The sequence below is a fragment of the Mercenaria mercenaria genome, chromosome 17 (assembly GCF_021730395.1).
Source record: "Mercenaria mercenaria strain notata chromosome 17, MADL_Memer_1, whole genome shotgun sequence".
Classification (NCBI taxonomy): domain Eukaryota; kingdom Metazoa; phylum Mollusca; class Bivalvia; order Venerida; family Veneridae; genus Mercenaria; species Mercenaria mercenaria.
The window spans coordinates 24,052,634-24,062,842 of NC_069377.1; the positions used below are offsets into that span (position 1 = coordinate 24,052,634).

The window sequence follows — 10,209 nt, forward strand, 5'->3', positions numbered from 1 at the left end:
AATATAACAAAACCGACGTGATGCTTTCATGCAGTGTTCTATATACAACATCGGGCAATTTTGCCAAATATTTGTCTTTTATGGCAAAATGGGAACTTATTTTAACCAACAAAATGTAATTGGGCTCGGCATGATATGCATGCCAACATTAGTTGTTATGGTAGATGAAGTGAACAAATTGTTTATGAAAGAGAGTATGATATAGTGAATAACTTTCATACTAAACTTTTTCACTACATCCCCTGATAATTTTTTCTCGATATTTGATTATTTATTTTCAAAATATGCATTTGATTTGTACATTGCTCAGCATTTGAGAGTAAGCCCCAGTCTTGTGTTAGAACCTTTCTTCTGTATATTAAAGTATACTTCTTGATTGCGTGGCTGGTAAAGTACACAACTGTCCTCTCACGTGCAAGGGGTAGCAATTCCTGTCTTCCCCAAGGGATAATCTTTGTCTGTCTAAAATAACGTGCATATACAACGTCATTGTAATACTAACCATATTATGACGTCAATATACATGATACAGTAAAATACTTAAATCTTCTTGTCAGTGCGATGTATTTTAACATGATTGGCAGGACAATCTTGTATGTCTACCGGTCAATGACTATGAATGACAGACGTTTTCTAAAATCCTCTGGACAGTATGGACGTGATTATAAAAATCATGTATTACTGCCTGTGTAACACAGGGGTTTTCCAAACCTGACGGACAACGTTGAATTGAAACCCCCATGCTAGTAGAGCTTTTTATCCATGTTGTCCCAAATGTGTTTGAAAAACACCTGCCTTACACAGGCAGATATTTCAGATCATTTTTCTTGCCTACCGTTATTACGAATGCAAAAGTTTTAAAGATATTGTAGAGATATTCTGAGTTAAAAATCTCTCCTTTACTATGACGCCATAGTATGACGTCAAATATTAACGTCAAAATGCGAACATATAAATTGTCTTTTCCCAAAGGAACTTTTACTTTGAAAATATTGTCTTTCCTAACTAGGTAGGTAATGAAAAGCCTCAATTACGCTCGGTTTTCCATTGGTAGGGAAAACCTTGCGTCTTACTCAGGCAAGCATTTTCGATCCTTATGTTGAATTTAAGAATGATATATCCATTTTTATGATAAAATAGAAAAATGTTTTATGCATTAGATTTAAGCAGGTATCAAAATAGTTACAGCACTACGAAAACAATACTTATTTTCTTGATATTATTTAAATAATTAAGTCAAGATTTAACAATATGTGTGTACTTTTCATTTAAACAGTAAAGCATTTATTTTAGGAATTACGGCAAAAAGTAGGCAGTTAAATAGTAAGATAGTGCGTACTAAGATGGTCACATTTTTATTTATTCAATTTCTTTTCTACCAACAGAAATGGCAAGTATTGTCTAATTAGAGAAATGTTTAAACACAACAACAAATACTATTTTATTTCCGAAAACGAACTGCGATGGACTCAGCTAGCAACAAGTAACGCACGCAGTAAATCAAATGTACATTAAAGTTTCTTGGCGAAGATACACAAAATTCATCTGAACAGTTTTGAAATATTCAGCAAAATCTGTTAAGTCCTTCTAAATATATATTTTTCAAAGGGGATACATCCCAGTGAAACATAATTCACATAATTCTGAGCAGTTAAAACGCAGTACCAATATAATTCAAACAAAAAAATATCAATGATTTTTAAATAATGGATAAATTTGCCGAAAACAACATAAATATAGATTAAAGACGATTAGAAATAGTTCAATTGTAAAGTATACGCAAGTGTAAAACAAAATAAAAATGAGAAAAGAGAAATACACTATTTAATCTTATTGCCTTGAACAATATGCAAATACAGATGTTTATAGTGCATTTAAATTCAGTTTACTACACAATATGTAAAACAGTAACATTTTTTATTCAACGTCAGAAAAACTAGATGAACTAAAGACAATTCTACCAAAGAGCACGATCAACATATAAAATCAACATGTACTAAATAGAAGAGAGAAAGTGTAATTTTTCCTTGAACACGTTGAATGACTTTCATGTGTTTGAAGAACATAATGATTTATACAGGTAAAATAAATTACTTTACAACAGCTGTAAATTTCAGAAGAAACAAAACGAAGAAATCCCAGAATGACCAAATGCTTTCAAACTGTCTGAATACAAAATATACTTTTTCATAAAGAAAACAAAACACCGCATCATGGAACACATATGTTTGGAGCCGAAGTACAGAATACCACAGAATATTACTTTCAAACTGAATTGACATCAGTGAAATGAATTCTGCGTCAAGACAATGGGTGTAGAGAAGAAACTCTACCTGAAAAATGGCTTTCTCGGTAAGCATATATGGCCATGAATAGAACATGTGTGTTTCTTTAAGCTGATTAGATTGATCCCTAATCGATTGTAGCCAAGGTTTGCAGAAACACCCATGGCGAGCCGAGGAAACATATGGTATGAAATCCGTGCTTTCGAAAGAAAACTACCATTCTTGTGTACAGGCTTATAAACGGTATTTTACTGCCATATTAATGACCGTTCATATTATTTATATGGTCTTAAGAAGTACGACATTTATTAATATGACATTAATATAATATGAAAAAATGATATAAAAACCAAATAATTATGGATCAGGGAAATTGCATTCTTGGCATTTTAGAAGAAGAAAAAAACAACAAGATTTATTTTATTTACACGTGAAACCATCACCAAGCAGAGAGTGGAAAATCCCAGAAGTCTGCTGTAAGCTATGCGTAGATTGTCAAAGAAAGTCGGTTCATCATATTTTCACAGTTTGGATCCTCTTACATTTTATTTCACCTACCAATACATTTGTTGTTATCGTGTACATCAGGTTGAATTTAGAATGAAATATGATGGATTAAAACCGCAGTTGCCTTTCAAGTAACTGTGGAAGCTGGCCGTTACCGGAGTTTACCCTTGTTTTCAGCCTGCTAATTATTCAGAGTTTGTTGCGAGGAGTGATTATTGTTGCGATGTCCACCTCATTTTAATACGTTTTGTAGAAATTGTAATGCAAATGTTGTAGAAACCAAATATCACTTATAATTGCTATTCCCTAAATGTTATGACCTTTGTGCCAACCATTTTCCAATTATATAAATGCGTGTACATATTTGTTTGTATGTTTAAATATTTCTTTGCCAGAAACATGCTGATGCCGATCATGCAGATGAAATATTGATGTTTTTGTTGTTAATTGAAATAAGACCTATACAATGTACATCGTCGATGGATATTTTTAAGAGAGCCGTTAGCCATACATTTTCAGAAGTCCGTTTTCGTTGCAGAGTTTAGTTTCAGTCAATTTCCATTAGTGGAACCACAAAGATACCAGCTTACTTACAAAACTAAGGTAAATATTGCTAAATCGAAAAGGAGCATAACTTTGGGAAAAATGCTTAACAGAGTTATGGAACCTGTGCATTGCAAGTCAGATTTTCACAGTGGATATGTGTATGCAGTTTCAATCAATTCGCATTATACAATACTGAGATACCAGCTGAAATTTAAAAAAATAACAAGAATGTGATGTCGAAAAGTGGACATTACTTTGAAAAATGGAGTTAAGGAACTTTAGCACTGCAAGTCAGATTATCGCAATATATAAGTGTAAAGTTTCAACACCTAATCAGTGGATATTGAGGTACTAACTTACATACAAAATTGCAATGTCGAACAAATGAGCATAACTTTGTAAAAAATGCAAAATAGAACTATAGAACTGTGTGATGCAAGTCAGATTATCGGAGTGAACAAGTGTTTGAAGTTTCATTCAATTCCCGTTAGTGGCTGACGTAGCTTACATACAAAACGTAACCAAATCAGGATCTCCGACGCCGACGCATGAATGAGCGCTATAGCTCTACTAATTCTTCGGACAGTCGAGCAAAAATGCATTGACAAATTAAAGCATAGAGAAAAGAAAGGCAAAACAAAGAAGCAAAGGAACAATGTGGCACCGCCTTGGAATAGGACCTGTCATGTGAAAAAAATTAAAAGCAAAAGTCACACGCTCAATGGAGGCTTTACATTAAATAGAATAAATTTTAGGAAGTTTCAGGGTTGTGTTTTGGACTTATAACCATTCAGGCTATTATTCAATCTGCCTAGTGACTATCTCCCAATGACGAGCAGCATCATTTTAGATTTTGCTTATTGTTATGATTATGTAGTTAAACTTAATTAACACTTCCTTTTCCGTTTTTATTTATGTGTCTTTATTAATACGTTTTTTTGAAAACTCTTCCTATACCCTTTGTAAAATACATATGGAAATTCGACACAGTAATTTACTGTTTAGTATATTATTCAATTATATAAACATGTTTTGAAGTTACATGCATTTAGCTTTTTTCCCCATTGTAGACCTCACGCAATGTTTCAACATGATCTTATCCCGCCCCTTCGATTCCATTGTTTCACTATTTATTCATTGTTGATTGGTAGTTTTCCTTCTGTCAAAGTGTGTGGAAGGGGTCACGTGATTCTACAATAAATAATACAACAAATGCGATTTAAAGAGATCAAAACATTTTCTATATTAACTACGTAAACGCATTAAAATGAAAGACCCTCTCATGCAAGCATAAAATACAGTTCTCTTACAATTGGATAGCAATACGTGACACTTTAATAAATAAAATCGCGCTTTCCGTTGGTTGTATCATGTTTCAATCAGTTCAGTTCATAATCGCATGAACGTCAAAAGTACGGTATGTAATACACATAAATATCTATAAATCACCATAATTGAGTCCTGTTTACCGACTTTTTAACAAAATGATCGATTTTCTTGCAGAAATTTTCAATACTCACTAGCACCGGTGTCACGTGATCTATCTCATTGATCCGGTTGGCTAAACGTGCAATAAATAATTTGTTAATCAATAGCCATTATGAAACAATTACTTTAATCACTCAATCGTGGCATTATTCATAAGCGTGGGAAATATTTTTGTACAGCCTATTGTTTGATGGCCTTCAATTAAAGATTGCTGCTTTTAGACAATTATTTAAGTTCATATAGAAGCATGACATTGCTATTTACGAACTGATTGATTGCAGAAAAACATTATTAGTTCATGAATTCATCATGCATATGATGCAACGAATTATCATAGATATCATAACGAAGGTTATAAAGTGTACTTTTTCAAGGACAAAGCACCAAAAGGGATCGCCATACACGTGACAAGAACGCAGCGCCCCCTACAGAATTACACGTTACTATGCGTATATAACGGATTTGTACACAAAATAATCATAGAAACAGTACCACAACAAAACAAATATATTAAAGAATTTATGTACCCGCGGCATGTAAACGGCGTGCTAGGATACCAGGATCTTGTTCAGTACTAAATTATTTTGTTTTGTTTTTCTCTAAATGTTTGTAACCTTCAGTAACACTTCTTGAACAACACTTGAAAATAAATACTGATCATATTATAAAGTAAATTGTACTTCTTTATAATACGATCTAAATTATATATTTAATTTCATTTTATTAGCATTCGTCAGCATGGACACACACACACACGCACACACGCACGCACGCACGCACACACACACACACACACACACACACACAGATATATATATAGTATCAGTAGCGCGATAATTCAAACTATCAAGGTTTTTAAAACAATTTGTTTTGTTTTGTTAGATTTAAAGAGGTAAAGACAGATTTAACAATATTCAATAATCTTTGAATTCTGTAGTTAATCTGTTTTAATCCGTATACACCTGTGAAGCAGGTAATATTCATGTGTCCCCGTAGCGCAGTGGATAGCGCGCTGGACTTCTAATCCAGAGGTCGCGGGTTCGAGTCCCGCCGGGGATGATATCATTTTGCTATATACAGGAAAGTCTTCTGCAGCAGAACCAGTTCTACTGCAATTTGTGTCGGAGCATATACAGGAAAGTCTTCTGCAGCAGAACCAGTTCTACTGCAATTTGTGTCGGAGCATATTTAACTATAAAAACAGTTTCCTAACCAGTTGAAATCCCCTTAAGATTGTCATGTTTTTGCAAGACAATCTGTTATCGTCTTACAAGAATTTCTACTTTCTAACAATGGATACTTATTTTTTATGATGAGAATCAACAGCTGAGGTATTGGAAGAAAGTAAATTTTGACTAATCTAATATCATAGATATGGATTTAAAACCTAAGTAACTATACATGTATTTGTCAGATCTCAAAGCCGCAAGCCAGAGTATAAAGAAATAAATGCAAACAAAGTTTACTTATGATATTATCGCAAGACCTGGTTTCGCTAGAGCTTGTGTAATAATAACGTACACTTTTTCATTTACTGTTATATATAAAAGTAAAGTTCACTTTGACATTCGAGGTGATTGTAACTGCCCTTTGGCCAACAACTAACGTCAATGATTTCGGATGATTGTAAAGAAAGGTTGGCATAGGAGAGATGGATGATATCCATACTCGACAAAAGACTGGCATGGTTAAAACCATTATCCTTTAGAGTATACGCACAGAATGTCGGCAATGTAAAGATGTTAGCCATACGAGTATGCTCAATATGACATTAGCATGGAAAAGATGTTAACCATACGAGTATACTTAGTATAACTTCAGCATGGAAAAGACGTTGGCCATACGAGTATACTTAGCATATCTTCAGCATGGAAAAGACGTTGGCCATACGAGTATACTTAGCATATCTTCAGCATGGAAAAGACGTTGGCCATACGAGTATACTTAGCATATCTTCAGTATGGAAAAGACGTTGGCCATACGAGTATACTTAGCATATCTTCAGTATGGAAAAGACGTTGGCCATACGAGTATACTTAGAATAACTTCAGCATGGAAAAGACGTTGGCCGTACGAGTATACTTAGAATAACTTCAGCATGGAAAAGACGTTGGCCGTACGAGTATACCCGGCATAACGTCAGCACGGAAAGACGTTACCCATAGAGTATACTTAGCATACTTAGCATGGAAAATACGTTGGCCGTACGAGTATACTTAGTATACTCAGCGGAAAGACGTTGGCTTACGATATACTTAGCATAACTTAGCATGGAAAAGACGTTACTAGTATACCCGGCATAACGTCAGCACGGAAAGACGTTAACCATCCAAGTATACTTAGCGTACCTTTAGCATGGAAAATACGTTGGTCGTACGAGTACTAGTATACCCACGGAAAGACGTTAACTTACGAATATACTCAACATAACGTTAGCATGGAAAAGACGTTAACTGTCAGATTACAATTATATCATCGGACCTACATTAAAATGCCTTTATGTGGCACAAATTAAAGGCATTAAAAAGGGCATTATAATAAGATTTTGATTGGTATGCGTTTTTGAAGACGAGTTCAACAAAAATGAAACAAAACTCAAGTAAATTAATATTCTCTTTTATTGCAAGTAATATGTAGAAAACATTATCATCAATATTATCATGTTTGTTATTATATCGATAGTAAAATTGTTTGTCTGTTATACATTATTATTTTTATTATTACTATTATCATATCGATAGTCAAAATATCGTTTTACTGATGAAGTCAGTAAAATTAATATTGATATCGAAAGTAAAATAGTTATATTTTTATTTATTTATTTATTTATTTGGGTTTTACGGCACACCAACACAGTATAGGTTATATGGCGCCAAACAGGACTACAAATTTTGGTTTCACATCTCATTTACATCGAAATAAAAACATGAGGTATGGAATCAAAATTTGCATACCTGCTGGAATCACAGTTACAGCAAAACTAAGTGTAAAGACCCTATTAGTCGCCTCTTACGATCATGCAAGGGTATGGCAGTGGTTCCAATTTTTTTCATACACAGATCGTCCCAGAACCACATGGGGTGTTATTATTATTATTATTATTATTATTATCACATCAATAGAAAAATTGTTATGGTATGGTCATGGTTCTTGACATCGATAGTGAAACTGTTAATACCGTTATTATTATTATTATTATTATTATTATTATTATTATTTCTATTGTGATTATTTCTGTAGTTGTTATTAATAATATTACTAGATCTATATCAATAGTAAAACTGTTACTGGCGCTTGCTGCAGTAAAAATGTTATTGATATCAATAGTAAAATTGCAATTATTATTATTAATGTATTTCGATCTATGCATGTTTTTGATGCATTTGCATCCAAAAAATGTTGACGTAGTAGAACTTTTCTCTTTTTTGCCTTTTGGCATAATACTAGTAATAATACTAAAATGCCACAGATTTTCATACCGTTAATGTAATCATGGAATAAGATTTATACAGTACGTGTTTAGACGTGAGCATTTCGCTATAAATTGTTTATATGTCTTTGATTATAAAAACGTATTTTGTCATGAAAAGGGTGTCTTTTGCATTTGTAATTTAGGTATTATGTTTAGCTTCAAGTTTTCAAACTTGAAACTTGAAAATTATGTTTAGTAATTAGCTGACTATTAGGGAGAAACTTCTGAAGTACTTCTGGAACAGAAAGGAGTTTTATAATCTGAGGGATTAAAAAAGTAATATGAATTAGTCAAGTTACAAAAATGGACGACGGAATCATTATCTCTCCTGGAAAAAAACAGTAATATACAATATTTTTTATGAAAATCCTTACAAAATTGACATATGACAGTATACAAAATGTTATCTCTGTTGATAAAGAAATCTGCTTTGAAGATGTCCTAAATTGTATATCTAATAATAATAATACAAAACGAAAATTGAAATATTATCTTCGATTCTGAACACTACTGAACTAAATATTATTATTTTAGATATTTTTTAAAATTTACTTTCTAAATATATTTTTTTAAGTGTTTTCGTGTGATGTTTTTGCAGATGACCTTTCAGTTGGTACGTATTTTGAAACGGTAAACTGATATTCTTTCATTACTTTATGTAACCTAGAAGAGAACATGCTCAAAAGAAGTAGTTCTAGTTGTAAAAAGATAATGTAATCTTACCATGTTACTTAATATTTTTATAGGCACCAACGGAGAACAAAAACTAAGGAGAAAGCGTAAGGACAGAGTATTGCATCACAGACTGTAGTTAGATGTGGCTTATGTAAGTAGGCATGGAAACGGGAATAGCTGGCAGATGTGATTAATTCGTGTGGAAAACGGCATACTAGACTAAATACTGGAAGTGCTTTGTAATGAAAAAACTATAAAATATCAAATCAAATTACAGAAAAAGACTTACTGGAAACTGAATCATAGTCAATCTGATGCAGCCTATTTTTTCCGCCATTTGTATGATTGTATAAGATAGAACTTTAGATAAATATTAAATTTGTTCACAAATCTGACAGTTATATCAAAACTACCATTGCATCTGCACGAGGTTGTTCAATATGTTCCCTTTAAATTGAGTAGTGAACATTTTGGACCTCCTTATAGGAATCATAACAGTTACACAGGTATGCAGTATGATTCTATACCTTATGTTCCTGTGCACATTTCCAGCAGTATTGCTTTGTTTGTTTGTTTTTGGGTTTAATGCCTTTTTTTAACAGCAGTATTGCATCTGGTATTTATGCATTTACCGCCTAAAAATCATACGAAAAAAAACCACCTAGAATGTCAGATTGGCAGCATGGAATTTCATTAAAGCATGTTCATGTAATTCTTCGTTGGTATTTGAGGAATAACTTTTTCAATTGTCTTTAATAATGTTGCTTTATTGTGTGTATTTTTCTAAATAATATCTCCATTTTCATGAACTTCCTGAGAAATTTCCTCCAATAAGCGTTCATGAAAACAGTTTTAAAAGAATACCAAATGAATAATATGAATTTAACATGGAGAAATGACGAGATAATTACATCATGTATGTCTGTGTTAGCAGCTTTAGGCAAAATACATTGTGTTTTTGTTTTACATTTTCTTTGACAAATGCTTACCAAGCAAAATCTATGTGTTCAAATGGTAATAAAATTGAAAACCAATAAGAAGTTGTTATTATAAATATTAGAAATATAAAATACCATATTGCACCATCGTTTTAAATTACATATAAAAATTGTTATTTATTTTTTTTTTTTGATATATCTTTGACGTTAAGTGAATTACGCCAGTTAACTTCCACTGCCTTTATTACATGTATCATTGTATTTGTGTTTTAAATAACTTCTTAATTTTCTACAACAC

General features: G+C 32.5%; 1 non-coding gene across 1 annotated transcript; it reads left to right on the forward strand.

The window, feature by feature from the left end:
- The first annotated feature begins 5,812 nt into the window (after window positions 1-5,812).
- Trnar-ucu (transfer RNA arginine (anticodon UCU)) lies at window positions 5,813-5,885 on the forward strand. Its single transcript has one exon. It is a non-coding gene; the product is annotated as a tRNA-Arg (tRNA).
- Window positions 5,886-10,209: the final 4,324 nt, after the last annotated feature.